We start from the raw sequence: 24,112 nt of genomic DNA, 5'->3' as shown, positions 1-24,112 counted from the left end.
TCTAAGGATTACAATAGATAGTCTCTTCAGGCATGGTTTTCCAGAAACTTCCCTTTCTGCATGAGATCAAATATTGAATATGTTCAATATCAAAACACTGATTATGTTGGAAATGGAACTTGTCCTCAATACTGGAAAAATTTACTGAAATAATAATAAAACATTAGAAAAAAGGAAAACCATAGATAATCTTATAAATGATAGAGCCAATCAGAAGGGGAAAGAAATAGTTCTTAAATACTTAGAAAGACCTTAGTGTAATTTAAATGGTATTAATATTTATTGAATATTTTGTGCCATATACTTTACATATTGTATCTCTGTTAGTTTGAACAATCCTGTGAGGTAGACATCATTATTGTAAATTTTAGAGACACGGGGCTGGGACTCAGAGTATAGGAAACTAACCTTAGCTAACTAACTTAGTTTAGGAACTAGTAACTTAGTATAAGAAACTAACCTTAGTTGTTAAGTAGTAGAGGGAAAATTTGAGCCCAAATCTTCCTAATTCCAGAACCCGCTTCTACCATGCTGGCCTCCAAGCAGCGAAACTGAGCAAGCAAATGCCCTAGGCAACTAATTCAACAGAATTGTGTTTCTCTGATTTGTGGTTATTTCTTAAGGGTCTGGTCCTATCAGATACCAAGTTCTGGAGGGTGGTATTGATATGTTGCATGGTTAAAATTGGATCATCTCCAAGCCTCTTCTTCCTCAGGATAAAGTTCCAGATCAGTTTCATGTACATGATACACCTGCCTGACCCGGAAGACTCAGCATTAAAGGAAATGCGCTTATCAAGGAGCCAACTTCTCTCAGTCTTAACCTTGGAGAGCAAGTGAAGATCAGAGCAAGGCTGCCTTTAATTGTTTCATCACCTTCTTCCATGGAACATCAAGAAACGTCAGGACACCTAGCAACATGGAAACTTGTTTCCTAATTTTCTCAAAAAATACCACTTACCAAAGGAAAACAGACTTTAATAGAAGAAAGAATCAATTGTTTAGCCTTTTCATGTCCTAACAGTTAATAACACAAAAAGTATATTCACAGTAGAAAGATACTTTTCCCTTGCTCTCAAAATAGGGGACAAGATACTTGTAAGATATTTTGTAGAAGTCCTTCCTGGTAGAACTGTGTAAACAGTACTGGTTCAAGAACAAAACTAGTTTCAATTCACGAGACTAATTCATCTTGCATTTTAGGAATTCCAGTGATATATTTGTACTGTGTGCTGAAACCTAAAGAAGAAAACTGCTTCTTCCTTTTTCCTATGTTTGCTAATGATGGACAGCAGCGGCTCACCTTTCAATCTGTGAAACAATGATTTCTTTTCAAATATGAAACCCGAACATCTATTCACCACAATAGCTGCCTTTGACTCAGAATTCTTCTCTCTAGTCATTATCATCCAAAGAATTTTTCTCCACTCCATTATCCTCTAAGTTCTGAGTCATATCAGAAAGCTGTTACGATTTAAACTTCCAGCTCCTGCTTTTTTTATGGGCTTGCTGTTTCATCGTGTCTCCCCTACTTTCCGTCAGTGAAACCTAAAATGAATTCAGAATCATAAGTATGTAAAAGCAAACCTATCGCCCTTTATCATGGCATATTTTTATTTGGAGAACCAAAATATTTGAAAATGAGTTCTTCACACCTTAGCTGACAACAATTAACATACTATAAGCAATGGAGCAAAATTTAAATACTGGAACAAGTGATATAAAAGAATGGAAATTTGGGGGCAGATATTTTCTGTATTGGTAAGTCTACAACCATTCTGGATGGTAAATGATTTCATTTTACTTCATTGTGGTCCTCTTTGAACGTTTTTAGGGGCATTGTTACAGTGTTTATTAGAGTGAAAAACAAATATATTTAAATGTGTTCTTTGACTAATAAAAGTATTTTAAAATATATATATATGTGCTTAACTGAGATGTTACATTACAAAATGTCATTATTTTATAATGAAGTTTTCAAAATGAGCAAAAGTATGCATTTACTTCACTTTGAAAAGTCCTGTTAGTTCAAGGACTCTAGATAGAAGCTACTTTGTGTATCAGCTTTCAGAGTTGATATCCTGTCAGGACACAATGTTTGTGTTCAAGTCAAACTCCAAAACTCAAGTAAGAAAAATATTTTCACAAGCTATGCTCCACCTTGAGATTTATGTACTGTGTCCCAATGCATGGTAGAGTCCTTCATTACTTTTGGCTATGTCTATATGTGTAAATAAACACATAAACACCACAATTATCTCCTTCTTCATATTGACCATCCTAACCATTGATGTGGTCTACCATGTGATTCATTTGGCTTCAATAATTCATTGCTTTTCATTGCTAAAAATGAATGGATCAAGCTCATATTGGGTCCCAAATCACCAATAGCATATAGTGAATGCCTACTCTGGAGCACTATTTGCTTTAATTACATAACATCACATTTTAGTGATTGACTGGAAAGTAGGTTGTTTCTACAAACTCAAACCTACGGCTAACTTTAAAGAAAAACTTCAGATTATTGAAGCTTTAGATCAGTGTCTGAAAACAGGGAATAAATGCACCTGATGAAGAAAATAATTAAAAAGAAAGAAATAAAAAAGAAAACAATTCATTAATTTTAAATGCATTTATTCACCCTATTTTGTTATGGTTTGCTCTGTGTAAATGTATACATTTTAAGTCATTCATTAGCTTTCACCATTTTTAGGGATCTTAGTTTTTTGAGACAGGGTAATGAACTCTGCTGAAACTGCTAAAAGAAAATGCCAAAGAGGAAAGAGGACTCTCTGCCTCCCAAAGTGGGAGGTCTCAGGTCTCCCTTTGGTAACTGAGAAGCAGAACACCCTCTGCGTCTGTGGATGTTTAGCAGTTGCAGCTGCCACTCAAACTTTTTATCCACACCACGCATTTCCAAATACAGAAAAGAGCCCAGATTTTGTTTCTCTGCCCTATTTGGATAATAATTTAACATTTCAACTAAAATTCTCTTTACTCAGGCAGAAAAAAATCAGTTTGAAGCATCATTTCAGGGTCAACTTTTCTTAGAAAGAGCAGGGCATGCACATGCGTACACTCACTTTGCTATTTTCTTTTTTCTTTGCCAAAATGTTTACTATTTTGTGGGAAAAAAATTTCTCTTCTTTGTTCTTAAAATAACTTTTTTGATTGTTCTTTCCTTCAAAATGTCAATATAAAAATTTTCCACCACTCTTCTGAAACAATTATTCTCTATTTTTTCTTTTTTTTTAATTTCAAAATATTACGGGAGTACAAATGTTTTTGGTTATATGTATTGATTTCGTTATGCTTCAGTCAGGGTTATAAGTGTGTCCATTACCCAGATAGTGTTCATTGTACCTGTTAGGTAGGTTTTCACCCACCCTCTTCTCCCCCTACTGAGTTTTACTTCCCTCTGTGCACATGTGTGCTCCTTGGTTAGTTCCAACTTTTTTTTTTTAATTGGACAGAGTCTCACTCTGTTGCCCTGGGTAGAGTGCAGTGGCATCAGCCTAGCTCACAGCAACCTCAAACTCCTGGGATCAAGCAATCCTCTTGCCTCAGCCTCCTGAGCAGCTGGGACTACAGACATGTACCACCATGCATAGCTAATTTATTATTATTATTATTATTATTATTATTATTAGAGATGGGGTCTTGTTCTTGCTCAGGCTGGTCTAGAGCTCCCAAACTCAAGCAGTCCTCCATCCTCAGCCTCCCAGAGTGCTAGGATTACAGGCATAAGCGACTGGGCCCAACCTTAGTTCCAATTTAATAACAAGTACATGTGGTCTTTGTTTTTCCATTCTTTAGATACATCACCACAATGAGATATCACCCTACCCCGGTTAGAATGACTTTTATTAAAATGTCCAAAAACAATAGATGCTGGTGTGGATGCAAAGAGAAAGGATGCTTATGCATTTTTGGTGGGACTGCAAATTAGTACAACTTCTATGAAAAACAATATGGAGATTCTACAATTATTCTCTTTAAAACTAAATCATAAGTTATGAAGTCGACCTATCTAAAGTCTTCCCAGGCCCACATAGATGCTAATCCAAGTCTTAGGTGTTCTCCCAACCCCTCCAGACTTCACTGAATGGCTTGTGTGACTGAACCCTTGTATTTAGGTTAGGCAATAAACACCCTGAAATTAACTAAAGGCCATCCACTGAGAAATGGGGGTTCCAATAGTCACCAAATTACAACAACCAAAAGCGAGTGTGCTGGGACACAATGCCCTCAAATCCACCAGCAGGAAGGTTTCCACAGGGCTGATTAGGGTCACCACTGGCAAGCCACAGCACAGATGTCATTGAGAAAATGTGAATCTAATAGTAATAGGATTGCCAATTCACAGATGGCTCATTGAAGCCTCTGCCTATGGAAGGGGGCAGGACAATAAGCTCTTTAGCAGGAGTCCCCACATGTAGAAATTCCCTAAAGAGTGTTCCCTCAGATTAGGGGTGACACACTGGTAATGAGATGTAGGAAATAGGAAGGAGTGGGAGAAGGGAACTAACATATACAGAGTTACCATATGTTATTTAATCTTCACAATAGGTCTTCCATGTAACTTTTAAAAAACACTCCCCCATTTTTACAGATAAGGAAACCCAGCTCATAGGTATTGACTTGTCCAAGGTCATATTGCTGTACTGAGTCCAGGGTGGCCTGACCTCAAAGCCCCTGCTGTTCACAGGATATCTTATCCAGTATCCAGATAGACTTTTGGTCAAAATCAGAGTTTCACAACCTCAGTGCTATTGATATTTGGAGCCAGATAATTCTTTGCTGGGTGCAGGAGGGCTGCCATGTGTATTAGAGGATGCTGAGCAGCTTCCATGATCTCTACCCACTAGATGCCCTAGCACCCCAAGTGATGACAACCAAAAAATGTCTCCAAACATTGCCAAATGTCTCCTGGGAAGACAAAACTGCTCCCTCTAGAAAATCAATAGTCCACATATTTAATATCCAAATACAGATTTAATCTTTTCTTATATTCTCTAATTGCTTCAGAACCATAACTTGTATCATCAACAAAAGACATTAATTTTTATAGGGACAAGATACTGTCATTTATTTATTTTGCATCCTCACTGTGTTAGAGACAAAGGATGCAAAAATACTAGTCAAATTTAAATGATAATTTAAATACAAATCATACTTGAAGCAAAACTGACTCTACATGTTGCCTATCAAGGAGCAAGGTTGTGACTATGCAATAAAGAGGTCTGAAGGCCAAAGGAAGCTTCTTACAAAGAATGAAAGGCATGATCCCGTGTCTTTGAAGAAACCATAAAAAAAAAGAAACTAAATCACAATTTTTACTAAAAAGTTCTTTACTTTACTTGACAGATTTGGACACTAAAAAGGAAAAGAATTACTTCAAAAGCTATGGTAATGGAAGGCAATTTGTAAGCATCCCACGTGAAATTAAAAGCCCTTTTCTCAAGCCTATTTGACCTTGAGAAAACTAAAGGACCTTCACACCACTGCATAATAGAACTTTAAAAACTAAAAACACTCTTACCACCTGTGGGCCTGCTTTCAGCCACAATAAAGTAAACCAGTCAAATGACTATTAACAGTCAGCACATTTTAAAGCATTGCAAGAATTATAAATGGCAAATATTTTATTGGCTGTTCCAACCTAGACGATATTTTCAATTGTATAAGTGTAGTATTGCTGTTACTGATTTAATCAATATCTCCATGTCTGCAGATTATTAAAAAAGAAGTCCAGGTAGATAAGGTAATTTAATTGCCATTATAAGACAATAGATGAGAAACATTGCATGCTTTTATTAAGCCAAACACAGATGTCTAAAGATAATTCCTTCTTAGCTTTCTGTCCCAACTTATCTGGTGCTCAATTCACCTTGCATGCACTGAGTACCATATTGGAGCTTCTCTGGTATTGTAGTACTTGAAACCATCATTTGCCTTCATTTAATTTTTTTTATTCATAGTTATTTAATATACATAAACTGTGCCAATGCTATTAAGGAGTAGCCTAGTTTTTTTAAATCATAGGCAATACATTGAATTTCTAAAGTTCAAATTCAGTTTGTAGATGATGAAAAGAGGCTTATACATACAGTATAACAAAAGATTAACTTGGCAGTGGATTATCCTTAACGGTAGTCCTAAAGTTTTGTCAAGAAACCCCAGGAGTTCCTAAGACTCTTTAAAAGGGTCTGTGAGGTAAAAACTATTTTTATGATTAACGAAGATGTTAATTTCTCTGTTTTACTCTCACAAATACCCAGTTGAGTTTCCCAGGGAATTTTTAACCTGTAAGATCATAACAGACTGAATAGAGAAGCAAATTTTAAAAATCCATCTGTCTTCTATTAAACTAGACAATAAAGACATTTGTAAAAATGTAAAACTATGATGCATTAGTCAATTTTGTGTTGCCTATAACAATACCTGAAACTGGTTAATTAATAAAGAAAAAAGGTTTATTTAACCCAAGGTTCTGCAGCTGGGAAATCCAAGGGCATTACCCTGGCTTCTGGCCAGGCCTTTCGTGCTGAGTCACAACATGACAGAGGTCAGCGGGGAAGTGGGCATGTAGAAAGAGGGAAAAACCTGAGGGATATCTTGGCTTCATCACAGCTCACTCTCATAGGAACTAATCCATTGCCATCAGAACTAATCCAGTCTTTAGAGAACCCACTACCTTGAGAAGAGCACTAAGCCATTCATGAGGGATCCACCCCATACCCCAATCACCTCCCACTACACCTCACTACCCAACACTGCCATGTTGCAGATCAAATTTCAACATGAGTCGTGGTGGGGCCAAACAAATCATATCCATAGCAAATGCCACTCACATTTTTTGTTGTTTTGAAACCCCATACCCCAATCACCTCCCACTAGACCTCACTACCCAACACTGCCATGTTGCAGATCAAATTTCTACATGAGTCGTGGTGGGGACAAACAGACCATATCCATAGCAAATGCCACTCACATTTTTTGTTGTTTTGAAAAAGATAGTTATTTTTTCATAAAAATATGCCATTTTTATGTCAACATAAAATGAGATTATTATTGTTCCTTTAAGATGAATTAGTAATTAAACATTTTCAAATTTCTGTATTTTAATTTCTAAAATAAACATTGAGAGATATAATCCACATTAACAAAAACTTCTGGGGGGTTGTCAAAAATTTTCGAGCAGGTAAAGGAGTACGAATACCAAAACATTTGAGAATGCTATTTTGTAACATTGGAATCTCAATTTATTTTTAAAGCATCAATTACTAACATCACCAGAATCACAATTAGGGTAGCACTTATTATAAAAAGCCTTCAAAATTACTATTTGAAAAGATTAGATTCATATTTCTTGTATTGGTTGTTAACCAACAAAATATAGCTAACAGAGTAATTTTAAATATCGTATTTAATATGATTAATTCCACCTATTCTATTCCTGAAAAGCCACTCTTTCTGACAACCTAACGTTGCATTCAATGCTAGTCTATTAAGAGGCATAATGTTGGTGTGTCTTATTGTGCCCCAAAATTGTTTGCTGACTTGATTTGAATTAAGGCTTCTTCCTCACTAAACTTTTATTTGACTAACTTATTCCGCTGATTTCCTTGTTTTGTCTTTATAATCATCATGATGATCAGCAAAACTAATTGGGCAGGCATTTGTGTAGTGGTCAACAGGGTGCCCTTCAGAATCACCCTGATTGAGCTGAAATCCTTGATCCAACACTTGAATGTAAATGTGAGCAAGTACTTTTAACTTCTCTGCACCTAATTTTCTCATTGGAAAGTTAAGAATAAAAAATAATACCTTATAAACTTTTCATTACACAGATTAAGTAAGTTAACACATTTAAAAAAAAAACCTTTAAGCTTAGTAAATAATGAATGCTATGTAAAAATCACTAAATAAAATTTCATCTAACTTCAACTGCTACTCAAAGCAATTGCCTGGATGATTATGATTTGGCTATCAGAGAAAACTTTCCAGAATTTTGCTATTTTAATAGATCCAGACACCTGAACTCCTTTAATTCCATGTTCATTCCCACTGCTAAAAGTTAAGAGTAGCAGGGTAACGATGAGAAACAACCACAAACATACTGATGATACTAAGAGGGGGGAAAAGGGCCATAAAACAGATCAGAATCTACATACAAAAGTTTAGAAGCACCACAGAGAAACTCAAACATATTTAGCTAACAAAACATCAGAAAATATGACAAATAAAATTATCACTTGGGCAAAAGTTGGAAAGTTGAGCCAAGCTTTCTAAACTAATTTGAGTTTATTTTTAAACAACATGAATGCTGACGTAATGTCTTTACAATTCTAACCACTCTTTAGAAAGTTTCTTATAATAATGAACACATAGAACCATGTAATGTAGTCTAGCTAAAAGCAAAGTATTAGACAATTTCTAGAACACTTTTCACCCTTGGGCTTCTGCAATTTCATGTGGGTTGACTGTCCAACTCATATTTTCCAACAAGATAAAAACCCCCTTCTACTTGCCAGACTCTAAGTCCCAAGGATGTGGACATAATGCAGAATGGATGGACTGTACTTATCAACGTTGGATTGTACTCAATATCCTCCAGTTTAACTGTCATCGTGCCAAATAGCCGAGCCTTTGAGCTTGTTCATGAGGAATAGCAATGCATAACTTCCAGCTTTCTTTAAAGCTTTGTTTTGTTCTTTTCCTTTAAGCTTATCTGAATTCAAATAATTACATGAAATGAAGTGCGTTACTAGAAAAGTTTTATTTAATCAGCTCTGATAACTCATCTCTTCATCTATTCGTATTTGACTCAAATGGAATAAGTTTAGGAAAACATAAGTAAAACACATCAATGAAAAAAATAGAAACAGAGAATTTATCTTGAAAAGAATTACAGACTAAAATTTGCTAGAACCTTGTCATAGGAACATACCCTAGCACAGGGATGGAAAGTCTTCTGGCCTATTCTGTAGTAAGTGGCCAGTGAGATGCACTTTCCTTCCAGAGGAAGCTCCACAGAGCTCACTGCAGAAAAGCTCATTTAACTTTATAATGATAGCTTAACTGAGGTTATCACTAGGGAGATACATGTTGCTCTTTAGATAAATTAAATAAATAAATACCAACTTATTGCTCTTTAGATATAGTTCTTTCTTTTTTATTTCAGAATATTACAGCGTACAAACGTTTAGGTTACATATATTGCTTTTGCACTGCCTGAGTCAGAGATAGAGTCAGGTGTGAGTGTACCTACCCTCTCCCCCCTCCTCCCACCTGCCGACATTCAATGAATGTTACTCCCAATATGTGCACATAAGTGTCGATCAATTAGTACCAATTTGACGGTGAGTATATGTGGTGCTTGTTTTTCCATTGCTGTGATAATTCATTTCAGAGAACGGGCTCCAGCTCCATCCAGGATAACACAAGAGATGTTAGGTCATCATTGTGTTTTAGTGGCTGAGTAGTACTCCATGGTATACATATACCACATTTTATTAATCCACTCATGGATTGATGGGCACTTAGGTTGTTTCGAAACCTTTGAAATTGTGAATTGCGCTGCTATAAATATTTGAGTGCAGATGTCTTTCTTATAGAATGTCTTTTTTTCCTTAGAGTAGATGCCCAGTAGTGGAATTGCTAGATTAAATGATAGTTCTATTTTTAGTTCGTTGAGGTATCTCCATATTGCTTTCCATAGTCTTTAAAGTAGCAGAGCTTAAAATTGGAAAGAAAAGGAAACACAAACATCGAAATACATACATACATAGAAAAGAATCAAGTTTTGAGATTTGCAAAATAAATGCTAAACCCCAACATGTACCTTATTTCCCTGTGGATGTTTAGACAGGTTAACCCCAAGTAAGGAAAGTTCATTTCTGCGATAACCATCGAACATTGTTCAGTTCACGTTATTTATGACCAGAGGCCCTGTCATTCAACCCAAAGTGTCACTCTATTTGAGTTTCCACGGTGGTGAGTTGCCATGCTTGCAGAGACGAAGCCCGTAGTCATCTGTGAAGCAATAAAGGGGCATCGTATGGAGAAGCTGCTCAGCCTGTGGCTCCAGTGCTGCTGCCAGCTCAGCATCTGTCTCCTCCTTAGTCTTGTTACCACGCTGAATTTGCTCTCTGATGTCGCTTTATTCCTGTGCCAAACTGGAAGAGCTCTCCGTCATTTCTCTTGCCATGTTCTGTAGGGAAACAGAAGCAGGCTGAAAGTGCTGTTTTGACATTGTGTGACAGGAAAAGGCCCATTTTACAAAACAGCAACATAAAATGAAGAACTTTGCATTCCCCCTCTACTCCTCATGCTTACCCTTTTATTTATTTATTTATTTATTTATTTATTTATTTATTTATTTATTTATTTATTTATTTATTTATTTTTAGAGACAGGGTCTTGCTCTGTCACCTGTCCAGGCTGGAGTGCTGTAGCATCATCATAGCTCAGTGCAGCCTTGAATTCTTGGGCTCAAGAGATCCTCCTGCCTCAGCCTCCCAAGTAACTGGGACTACAGGTGCATGCCACCATGCCTGGCTAATCTTTTTAATTTACTGTAGAGAGGAAGTCTTGCTATGTTGCCCAAGTTGGTCTCAAACTCATGGCCTCAGGAGATCCTTCTGCCTCAGCCTCTCAAAGTGCTGGTAATATAGGTGTGCATCATTACATCCAGCTAATCCCTTACTCTTAAAGCCAAAGCAAATTAAACCTGCAAGATCTCTGAATTTCACTTATCTTTACCAACATTGTGGGGATAAAAGCTTGGCCACCAAATATGAGCAAAGATGGAAGAAATCTGTCAATTCTTGGGGGTGTGGGGGAGAACTGTTTTAAGTTACCAATGATGGGCAAATTAAAAGAGAATTTATTTCGGTATAGAAGAATTAACCGAAAAAAGGTTTTATTAAATATTTGAAATAAAGACACAGAGGACAGAGACATGAACTATCCCAGAACACTGTAAAAAAGAGTAGGAATGTTCTCTTATTTCAGTTTAGCACCAATGTGAAATTCCCTTGTTAAAGAAGCATTTGCACTTCTGGGCTTGTGAATCAACTGCAGAAAAGCAAGGAACCACAGCCGAACATTTCTGGACTTGGCGAGTTATGGGTAAAGAAGATTTCCCTCAAGCTCAACAATTGCTGTCCTCTGAATCGGGCAAATGCATCTGAGCACATTCAAAATGACCCTTTGCTTTTCCATCATGATAAAATCTCATTGTAACTGCCCAGAAAGAAATCTAGAGTTGATGTCAAGAAGGTGCCTAAGTGCTAGTGCTTAGAACACTCAGAACAGAACAAGTAGAAAGGTGAAGATTATCCAGAGGAAAGAGTGCTCTTCAAACTATTTATATCTCCATTTCTCTCCTCATGGAAGAGAAAATCAGTAATTTATTATGAACACAATGTTCTCTGAAGTTTCCCCAGTTTTCTAAAGAAATAGAAACTCTCCAAAGAACTGCAGATAATTAATCTCTCTTAAATACCCAATAAATTTGGGAATGGTATATAAATAATATGCATTTTGTTGCAATAATATATAGTTTATCAAGAAAAAGAATTTGTGACTATTTTCAAAGAAGTCATGATGATAACAAAATTTGAATACTGTATTTGTGGGAAGACATAACTAGATATCTGGACATGGAATTCATAGACATTTTAATTAGCTGATAATATCAGTAAAAATAATGCTGATTGATAAAACTAAGATTCCTTTTTACTGAACTTATTTAATGTGATATATAAATATATGGTAAAATATCTAATAAAATAAATGCCTTCATTTTATATTTCATTAAATCTTCTGAACCCTATTGAGACACAATCAGAAATTATTCTTTTCATTTTACCAATAAAGAAACTGAAGACCAAAGAGAATAAGTAGCTTGTTCAGGGTAGCAGAAGTAGTAAATTGCAAAAATCAAGAATACCCTTTAGGACTTTAGGTTCCTTTTAGAATCTCTGCTACACTACATCTTTTGATGTTGCTTTTCTCAGTTAAATGTAAAAGATATTTTGATCAACTAAATGCCATAAAGAAATTGTAAGAACACTTAAGATATCATGGACTATTCAATATTCTCTCTCTCTCTCTCTCTCTATATATATATATATATATATATAAAATCTTTAACATATTTTTGAATTTAAAAAGATCTCAAATCTCTAATTTTTAATATATTTTAAAATATTTTGTACTATATATGTCTTTGACATATTTTATGTATGATATTAATATATCCAAGTATTTTATATATATATATATGTGTGTGTGTGTGTGTGTGTATATATATATATATATATATATATATATATATATATATATCATGATGTAGAAAGTCATGTATTGTTTCCCATTGGTCATTTTCTAGAATAAGAATAAAACTATACAAGGGAAAATATGAAAACAAATTGAACCTTCAAATATAAGGAAACTTCATTACACAGATTTTCTTGGTTTGCTTGAGACCTCTGCAGTGCTAATATCCTCCAGGTCGGATGTGCTTGTCAGTTAATGACCATTTGGATCAAGGGCCCTCAGTCTTGCCTGAGGCCCTCCGTTCTTCACCCAGACATTGACTGACAGAAACTGAGCAGCTCAGATAACACTCTCACATGATGAAGTATTCAGTCAGTGGAAGCTCCTCTACTAATAAGCATGCAGCACATTAGTGGGATATAGTGCCCACAGTTTTAATGACTTGAATCCAATCATCTCACACTGCAAACCTATTTGAACTCTGAATGTAAACACTTTGATTTAGCAAAACTTTATTAAATTACTACGTAGTCTTGGACATAAGGCTAGTTGAGGGCACATAGAATGAGTATGTTTATATTTTGTTATTCCATAGAATGGATATCTTACCTTTTGTTGTTCTCTCCAAAAACATTTCTATCTTGGATAAAAAAAAAAAAAAAGAAGGGAGAGAAAGTCTGAATAATATTTCAAAATTAGCTTTTAACTCTATTTGTTTATATCAACTTCATCATCCCAATTAGTGTATAATAATCTTAATATCATACCATGTTAAATAAAAATAAATGACCTAAATAACAACAGCCAATATATGCATGAACCTGGAAAAGGCTCTGTAAAAATAATACATTGATGTACTTTATATAGATACTTCTTATGGAATGGAGTTTGAAGAGAGCAATACCACTTGAATATTAGCCTCTTTTTGTGAGGAAAAATCATCCCTTGTCTTCTAGGCATCAGGGATGCTTTAATAAAGAAATGGTATGATATATCAAGGACTGTATGAATAGTGAAACTCAGAGGTCTTATGACTGTGGCACAAGGATACATTGGAATGCTTGCAATTTGGCACAAATTTGAGAGCGGTGTTCTCAATTCTTAGGTAGCCCTCACGTGACTGGTTGCATTGGCGACAGCATTTCTGTCACTAGTCTACTTGTCTCCCTCCATACTACCTCATGCGTCATGCTTTGCAGTACCTGTGGGCTGAAGCTCATGACTGATTGTGCACCTCTATTCCCTAGGAGTTTTACCAAAGCATGCCATATCTCCTGCTTTTAAGAACAAATAAAATCAACCAATGTAACACCTGGAGATAATAGATTCTCAAAAATGAACCTTTTTAAAACAAGAGAAGTGAAGGGAAGCTGGAATGATGCACAGACAGAGGCATTGTGCTCTGATCCCCTATTTTTATGGATGGAGCAAAGCTACACTGGTTGCTCAACCTAATTTTAGGATAATGTTTCCCATGCGATATTGCATTTAACAAACTCAAATAATGGAAACCTTCTCCCAAACCACAGGGAAAGAAATGATATCCTTGACTATATTCTCAGTGGTAATTATTTCCCACATGTATTTATCCTTAATCCATTGATGTCTGCTACTCCTTGTCCTCTAAGAAACGTTAGTGTTAGTAAAATTTACTGAGATCAAATAAAAATAACAACGGTAACCCTTCACAACATTAATAGGTAACATATTTTGAGAGCTTTCTGTTTTTTATGCTCTATATGCATTAGCTCATATGGAACCCTGATCATCATTGTATATAGAAAGTGTAAATATTTTTATCCTCATTTTATCAATAAGAAAAAGTGAAGTTTAATGACTACAATGGTTCCATAAGCTGCTAGAACAGATAAACTTTGAAATCTTAGTGGCTAAAAGAAGAGAAATTTATTTATTTCTCTTACACACAGCAGTCCAATGAGAGCACTGAGTGGACATGGCCATGCAATGATTCAACACTTGGGCTCCTTACTTTTGTAGCTGCCCTACCTTCAACACGTGGCTTCCAAGGTCAAGTGGAAGAGGAGGAGAGAGGCGAGGAGGCATGCCTACTTCTTAATCATGTCAGCCTGGAAATAGCACACTCTATTCTTGCTCACCTTCCATTATTGAGAACCACGCACACAGCTTCATATAGAGGCAAAAGGGATTAGGGAATTAAGTCCATGATCTGGAAGCTTCTGCCAGGCAACCTCTCCACACTGTGGGTGGGAACACAAATTCCTTGGAGAACAGATGGCCATATCTGCTGGAGAGAGGGTGTGCCGCTTTCCTAAGTACACCCTTCAGTACGTATTAACAGTAAAGTTGGAATTTGAACTCTTCTCTGAATCCAGATTTGAGCTCCTACTCACAATGCCAGACTTCTGAAAATAAGGCTCAGGGTTTACTGGCTCCTTTACTGCCCTGCACATAAGTCTGTATGATTGCGATTGTACACAGCATAGTGAAATCTTGACACAATACATTTCATGGCATTCTAAAAAGAGCCACATTACTTCCTAAAATTCTGCCACAAACAAGTTCTTGAGAACTTCTGTTATGGGGTAATAGGAAGTTATGCCTTAAGATTTGAATGGATGTCGCAAAAATACACAATTTTCAGTATTCAAAGGACACAATTTCAGAACTTCATCTATGTCATTCTATTAATAGTACAGAAAGGAATCTAAATGTGCAAATTGCCAAATCAAATATTATTCAGTTGTGCTTTGTCCTTTTTGCTGTATCAATCTTATTTGATAGGGTCATGCATGGTCTGGAACAGAGCTCCTCTTCTTACTACAGGTTTTTCTAATATAAAATTTCACAGTAGCAAGCTCTTTATAAAATGTTTAGTATCAGAGATAACTGTCCTCTGTGAATACACTTTCATTGGTCGTGTCTAATCTCACCAGAATTTAAAACAAATAAAAACAAAACAAAACAATATCCCACTCTTGCTTTCTACTGTCTAATAGCAATGGAGAATGTAGAAACTCTAAGAAGATAGACAATGTACAGGAAAGAAAAAGATAATAGTAACCCTTTTCCTTATGTTCTTTAAACTGAATACCCCAAAGGGATTTTCTTAGTATATTCCTAAGCCAATTGAGCTTATATAAAATTGTAAACAAAGTAAAACTGTTACATAGTTTTTTAATTCAACAAATTTAATTATGAATATATGCACTCAACAAGGTCACTGACGTTGTTGACAGAAAGGACTAGCTAACCGACAGTCTAAATAGAAAATAAGCTCTAAGAGCAGTGTTTTGCTGTTTCCAAGCTTTCTGTCAATGACAATGTAATTATAATTTCTAAATCAAATGCATCAATGTTCTACACTTATTCTGAATTCATTTGGAAAGGTCGAAAGTAAGTCCTAATACTATTTTTCTAAAATATGAAAAATAACAAAGAGATATAACAAAATTATAAGTAGAAAATTAGCTATTTTGACTGTTAACATCAATGCACAGTCATCAATTCTACTCAACCCACATTTATTGAGTATTAACCATGTGCTATGCATTGTGTTAGGATCCAACAAATATGAATAATATGTCATTTTTCTCTTCAAGGTGTTTACAATGTAGTTGGAAAAATACATGCATTATACTTCAAAAATCAAGATGCAAATAACATTAATTAATACAGCTCTTCTTATAGTTCATAAGTGGCCAAATTTGGAATAGGGTTGTATATTTCTACGTCTTTATAGAGGTGGGAAAGTGAATGAATATACTTAATCCACTGAAAATCAGATAATAATCAAAATTTTAGAAATCAAGCTGAGGCTCTTTATTATATCGAGTTACAGCATGAGATTGAGGAAGGCCCCAAACCTACAGTGGCCCCATCATTCCTGTCTTACAAGATTTCAGTGGGAGCTATATACACAGGAGTGACCAATCAGAAGTCCAACTGCCACATTATTATAATTATTCAACTGTCCATAACTCCCAAATAAACTCTATAATAAATGTGAGTTGCCATTCTTAAGGTAGAGGGGAAAAGATGCCCTTCTGTGGCCTTAAGCTTAAGTTCTCATTTCACCTCTAGCAAGCTGCTGAGCCCAAATCAGAGAGAAATCCAGTGTATGGAAGCAATCATGTGAGATCAGGATAGCTCGCCGTCTCCCAAAGGGGCAGGCCAACTGTGTTGCTTCCTTTGACAACGCAAGAGACTGAGAGAGAAAGAGAGTAGAGCCAGCATGTCACCTTACCATATGGAAGCAAGAAGTAAAAATGATAGTGCTTCATCCATGTACATCACTTTGTGACAGATTTAAGCCCCCAATACAAAATGAGCCTAATTTGTGTTTTGAAATCTGGCCAAAGTAGCTATTCTTGGGTGTGGTGGATGAGCAGCAGCAATTCGAGAAGAGTTGGAAATGGTTCTGTAGGGAAGAGAGAACTTTCCTCAAATTCAGATTCTGTTATCATCCATGTTTTAGAAAGTGTTGCTGGGAAGAATTTCAACATCCCTATGTGTATTTAAAAAAACAAGAAAATTCCGTCATGATAGAGTGACAATATAAAACGAGTCCAAAGAAATATCTGGATATGCTGAACTCCATCCAAATAGCAACTCTCCTTTGAGAAGGTAAAGGGAAAACAATGGGGTGGGGAGAGGGGGTGATGTGAGTGCTTCCAACCCACCACGTGAAATACACGGCTTAAAGTAAATCTTTGTTCTTTATCTTACAACAGATATGGAAAACTACTTTTAACTGCTACAAGTTAATAGGTATTTAACTACTACCAAAAGTTAATAGGCATTGCTAATTTGGGATAAATGTTATACAATGCTATCCAAAATCCAATATGCAATGTGTCAACACATTCTGAAAGAAGCCTGGTAATCAAACAAATATTGTTCGAATACATAAACTTTGCTCAAGCGATAACTAACATCATTTGCTTTCTAAGCCATCCCATCAAAATATGACACTTCACATAACTTAGAAAGAATTTCTCCTTGTTTCATTTTGCTTTGTTACTTTCCAGAAATATTTTTTACATTTCCTATTGAATAGCATTATATTCCAAATATTTCCATGTTTATACACCTGTTGTTGCCTCTGGGCCGTAATATAGGTAATAATAAACATAGTTTCAAAGAGCAGTAGAACATTTTCCTTCTAAAGTTCAAACAATTCACCATTGCCCCTCCTTTCTGCATATTTAACAAGAGTACAATATTCCCCCTTTATCTGCAGTTTTGTTTTCCAAGGTTTCAGTTACCTACATTCAACCAAGTTCCAAAAATATTAAACGTATTAAATGGAAAATTCTGGAAAGACATGATTCATAAGTTTTCAATTGCATGCTCTTCAGAGCAGCATGATGAAGCCTCCCAATTGTTCTTCTTTGTCCCATTTGGGATGTGAATCATCCCTTTGTCCAGCAGATCCATGCTGTGGAGGCTCCCGGCTCATGAGTCACTTTGGAGCCCTCTCTGTTATCAGATCGACTGTCCAATTATCTCAATGCTTGTGTTTAAGGTCAATAGTAACCTAATGCAACACCAAGATGCCTATGTCACTCACCTTACTTCATCTCATCATGTAGGCAATTTATCATCTCATGTCATCACAAGAAGAAGGGTGAGGTCAATACAATAAGATATTTTGAGAGAGAGAACACATTGACATAAACTTTATTACAGCCAGGTGCAGTGGTGTGTGCTTGTAGTTCCAGCTACTCAGGAGGCTGAGGTGGGAGGATTGCTCGAGGCCAAGAGTTGGAGTACAGCCTGGGCAGCACAGTGAGAATTCTTCTCTTTAAAAAAAAAATATTACAGTATAAGAAAAAACATAGTGTATATAGAGTTTGGCGCTATCTGTGGTGTCAGGCATTCACCAGGGAGATTGGAATGTATCCTCCATGAATAAGGGGGGTACTAATATACTCTAGTTTGCTTGTAAGCATTTGATGTAGATATTTGTTATCCTACCACCTGCTACCTCATCCTTTCCATCCACCATCATGCAAATTTAAAGAAATCACTGCCACAATTTCCATTACCACATAGTTCCCTAAGACAAGGCTTCCTATCTGGCCAGACCTTATCTCAGTATGGTTAGACCCTGTGTGTTGACTAAGTGGAACATTGGAGAAAGGGTCATCACTGTGCCAACTTGTGTAGTGAAACAGAAAAGAGTGAGTGGTCTCTAAGCCCGAGGGAAAGCCAAATGTGAGGAAAGGACACAAGTTTGCTGCCCACCTGTCCCCAAGTGTGATAGAACGGCATCCCCCTTACTTAGGAATTTATCCCATGAAGGATATTATGATAAGTCTTTTTAAGTTTTTCCAATACATTAAATTATTTCCTCACCACCCTTCACTCTAAACCTCTAAGGTCCCGTCACGGTCAGACACTTGCAGGAAACTGGGGTGACTGATCGCCTGTCTCTGAAACTGGGGGGTGGCTGTGCAACATTCAGCTTCAACATGCAGCCCCTTTCCATGCCCCAGAGCTTTGCTCACTTATCAATATCCTCAATAGCACCCCCCTTAACGTTTCTTATTGCTTAATGAAAAAACAGATTGCTCTGCCTAGCATCTAATAGTTGTTAATATCCTAATAACATTAATGTATGCAATATTGAGCTGCATTGTAAAGCTGACAAGAGCCTACATGTGTGGAAATGTAATTACAGTGGAAGTTTAATGATAAATCACCACAGTTTCTCTCTGCCTTAATAAACTGTCAGGTACTACCAAATAAAGCAGAAGCAATTAAGAGAAGCAACAGGATCCTAAGCTGAGGGACAGGAGTGATGGAAGAAATGGAAATTCCACATCCCCGAAGTAGCTTACGTAGAGTGCTGGCTCTGAACAACTCACCAGCACATCCTCGTTCATCCACATAGAATGGGGCATTTTGATTTCTCAAAGAAGGTACAGTATTTGCAACTATGATGAAGTACCTCAGACGTCCAAACAGCTCATTAAATTCCATCTATTATATCTGTGTTTTCCCTCGGTATCTATTTAAGGAGGTTATTTACAAAATACCAGCTTCTTATTTAGTTTAATTCAAAGGCAGGAGATCTCCTTATTTTGTGGAACTTTCAGCTATGACTATTAGAACAGATGGACAAGGATACAAAGGGTGCAATGGTCTAGGACAGTGCACAGTTTAGGGTAGGGCATATGCTCTCCCCTAAGGAATAGCGGAGAGTAGCAGACCAAGTTCATACTGCAACTCTGCAACTTAACAGCTAGCTGGCTTCAGACAAGTTACTTAAATCTCTTTGATATTCCCTTTCCTGACTTGTAAAATGAGGATATAAGTTAATAATACCTACTTCCTAAGGTTGTTATGAGAAACAAATCAAATAGTGTATTAAATCCTTGGATTAACACAATTCCTGCCACCCATTATGCACTCGGTACATGTTATTACCACTATAGTTGATTATTACAGCATCACTACCGTGCATGTATGTATTTACCCCACTCTGTACCCTCAATGTGTTTAGTAGACCTTGTTGCTTGCAGCCAGACTAAGTGGTAGAATCATATAGCATCTGGACAGACAGAATCACTGTAATTATGTATGGTCTAACCCTAATCTAGGACACATGAGGAAACTAAAATGATCTGAATTTATATATTTAACCACAAATCAATCAAATACAAGCTAAGCATCAGGCTTTGAAATAGGCACTCAAGATACAAACATGAGTAGAACAGAGTTCCTGTTCACCACGATTCACCATTTTACAGAGGAAACAGACAAGTATTATAGAAACAAGTAAGAAATATACCAACAAAGGCAAGTTCCTATTGCTACTCAAACACCGAGGAGGAAGATCTTATCTCTGGCGGGGGCAGTCCCAAAAGGCGACCTAGAGAAGGCGACTTTGCCCTGTTATCAAAGTCTATGTGAGGAGAGAGTCTAAGAAGAAAATCAAAGGAGAATATAGACAAATACACTAACAAAATTGTGTGTAAATATCATTAACCATTAATAAAATTCAAATTAAGACCTCCATCAGACACCACTACATAACTACTGGAATGGCTCACATAAAGAATAAACAAATAAAAAACAAACAACTAAACTTCCAAGTACTGGCAAGGATATTGAGCAACTAGATTTTCCATACATTTCTGATGCAAATGCAAAATGGTGTAGCTAATTTGACAAATACTTTATTAATTTCTTATAAACATCTACTTAACAAATGAAACAATCCCACTTCTAGGGATTTTCCTCGGTAAAATGAAAAAGTATGTTTACACCAAAACCTTTTCATAAACTTTGATAGCAGATTTATTCATAATCTCCAAAAACTGAAAACCACACAAATATCCTTCTGTGGGTGAACAGATAAACAATATGTGATGCATCTTCACAGTGGAATACTATCCAGCAATAAAAAGGAATAAACTATTGATACACATGATAAGGTGAATGAATATAAAATGCATTATGCTAAGTGAAGGGAGCCAGCCCCAATGCACTCATAATGTATGATTCTATTTATATGGCATGTACTGGAAAATGCAAAAGCATAGGAGGAGAAAACAAATGAGTGATTTCCATAGAGTAGGAGGAGGCATTGACTCTAAGTGAGCACAAAGGAATTTCGAGGTATAATGAGAACAGTTCTGTATTTTGAGTATGATGGTATTTATCAGCCTATATGTGTCTGTCAGAAATCCTAAAACTATACTCTAAAAGGGATGGATTTTACCATTTATAAATTATAACTCTTTTAAAGGCAAAAATAGACTATGTGCAAAGATCCAAATATATAATACAGTAAAAGAAACTCATGTTTTGTAGGCATGACTGGAGTACTATGTAACTATTACTTAGCTAACAATCTGACACACAATAGAAATTCAATTAATGTACAGTAGTCCCCCCTTATCTATGGTTTCACATTCCAAGGTTTTGGTTACCTGTGGTCAATCATGGTCCAAAAATAGTAAATGAAAAATTCTAGAAATAATCAATTTATATTTTCAATTGGGTGGGGTGAAATCTCCATCTCACTTGGGACAGGAATCATTGCTCTGTCCAGCATATCCACACTGTAGATGCTACCTGCCTGTTAGTCACTTAGTAGCCCTCTTGGTTATCAGATTGACTGTCACAGTGCTAGTGTTCAAGTCACCCTTATTTTACTTAATGAAAACACCAAAGTGCAAGAGTAGTGATGCTGGCAATTGGGATATGCCAAAGAGAAGCTGTAAAGTGCTTCTATTAAATAAAAAGGTGAAAGCTCTCAACTTAATAAGAAAAAAAAGCATAGTGTATATAGGGCTTGGGAGTATTTGTAGTTTCATGCATTCACTGGGGGCCTTGGAATGTATCCCTTGAGGATTGAGGGGAGACTACTGTATGCAGCATACATGAATGGAAAGAGCGATCTTTAGAAATATTAGAAGATAGGAACCAACTCCTACAAAATCATGGAACAATTGACAAAGCTGACATTGCTTATATTTGGCTCAGTGATCTAACAGATATCGTGGTCATTTATATTGTTCGGCAAGTGCTGTCTTGAAATAGGGGAGAACATTTATAAAGATAGGATGCTTTAAGGCAGCCTAATTGACTACGGTGAGAATGGCTTCCCTTAAATTTGTGCGATGCACAGCTGCACGACCACAGACAGCAGTCCCGGGGGTATATTCTGGGAAAATATTTCTTAATTTTCATTCCCTAGATATTTGGAGACACATTTTGAGAAATATGAATAATGATGGAAATGCAGAATCAAAATGCTGAAAAGGAGGAGTATATAATGCCACTGGTTTTATGGAATCGGGCCACCTTAGTCAAACAATCTTTTCAGGAATTTTCTCATATGTATATAAATAATACGTGTATATATTTATTCAGCTTATCAGATAGATAGATAGATAGATAGATAGATAGATAGATCGATCGATCCTCCAGAGTTGTATAGTGGAAGAAGATAAGATAATAAAAATGTATTTTCACAGAGTAAAATTTTATCTCAAACATGAGTCATATCAAGAAGTCAAGGTGGGGCACAGTGGTTCACACCTGTAACCCTAGCACTTTGAGAGGCCAAAGTGGGAGGATCGCTTGAGGCCAGGATTTTGAGACCAGCCTGGGCAATAGCGAGACTCCTATCTACGAAAAGTAGAAAAATTAGCTGGGCGTGGTGGCATGCACCTGTAATCCCAGCTACTTGTGAGGCTGAGGTGGGAAGATCTCTTGAACCCAGGAACTGGAGGTTGCAGTGAGCTATGATGATGCCACTGCACTGTAGCCATGGCAACAGAGTGAGGCCCTTTCTCAAAAACAAAAACAAAGAGAAGAAGTCAACAAAATAACTCAGGATGTGCAGGAAAACAGAACAGGTAGCAAGGATTTGCCTTGCCACCTGGCACATCCTGCTGCACGGAGCTATGCAGCCAGGTGCTGAGGAATCAGTGGAACACATATAGAGAAGTAGGGAAAGTTGTTTCTTTTGAGTATTCAGAAAGATTTTCATCACATTCACCATTTTTAGAGCATTGAATGTTTTAAATGGCTTACTAACCCTTATTCTTTATTCACCCCAGAATTCCTGTAATGTAAGTAAATATTACTATCTTGAAAAAACAAATTTGGAAGGTTCTAATCAAGCAGACATTCTAATGCTAAACATTCTATTAGCAAGAATTTCTACTCTTTGGACCATTTCAACACAGTGCCACTCTGTTGTGAAATGACACCTGTTCAACAACTTGTACTGTATTTCTTTTCAGAAGGGGGAAAATTTGGAATTTTTTTCATAAGAATACTTCTAGGGAAAGGGCCAGAAGCGATTAGAATAAAGGAACAGAGCCAAAACCAGGAAATTAGGTGTCAGGGAAACAAAGAACAAGTGGAGAAAAGTTTAGAGAAGTTACTCTGCATTTCCTCTGAGAATCTACACATCGGGGCTTTATCACAAGCAAGTCTTTTGAGATTCATCTGTCACTAGACAGTACTAAGCACACTATCTTTAAAGGAAATCTTTGTTCTAATTCCCTCCTGACAGGAAAAAGCTTCTGGGTTCACTCAACCCTATCTTTATCCTTTACAAAGGAAAACTATAGAAAGAATGGTTTTACTCCCAGGGGCTTCTCCAGCTCTTCTTATTCAACTAGCTCCATCTAACCAGACTGCTTAAGACTCCCCCCCCCATTCACCTGCTACAGCTCCCACACAACAAGAAAGTCTGCTTAGATGCTTTTATTTTCTTTCCTTTGGGGTTCCTCAAAGTCCAGGTGTCCCAGAGAGGAATCCTTTGTAACTAGGTCACCTCGGTGATTGATAAAGGGGCCGGAACATTCCAAAGATAGAGTGGCTGTTGCTTGTTTCCCTCCATCCCACAATGGTGGAGAATACCTGACCCAGATTCAGATCCTCAGAAGCTAAGACTTCCAACCCAATATTAAAACACAAAGAAATGGCAATATTTCTCACATGAAACTTCATCGCCCATAACACACATTATGCATGAAGATTGCAAATAGAAACCCTTGCATCCAAGTAGGATTGCATTCATCTTATTTTAGAAAACTGAGCAATCATTTAATTTTAAGGAGCTCTAGAAAAGTATGTTCACTCTCAAAATTCAATAACCCCTCGCAATTTTCTATAGTATTCTACAGTTGAATTTTCTAATACTTATCTCCAATCTTGTGTTTGTGCTCCGGATTTCAATTGCACATACACTGCCAAACTGCAGAAAATTTCCCAAGGAATATATGCTAAGCTTGGAGTTAAAATTATCAACTCCTGGTCTAATGATTGCCCCACTCTCATCTCATGTGTATGGCAGGATGCTTGGGTGCAAGCAA

Source organism: Microcebus murinus, chromosome 15 (genome assembly GCF_040939455.1).
Source record: "Microcebus murinus isolate Inina chromosome 15, M.murinus_Inina_mat1.0, whole genome shotgun sequence".
Taxonomy (NCBI): domain Eukaryota; kingdom Metazoa; phylum Chordata; class Mammalia; order Primates; family Cheirogaleidae; genus Microcebus; species Microcebus murinus.
Note: the sequence above shows the minus strand (reverse complement) of the source record.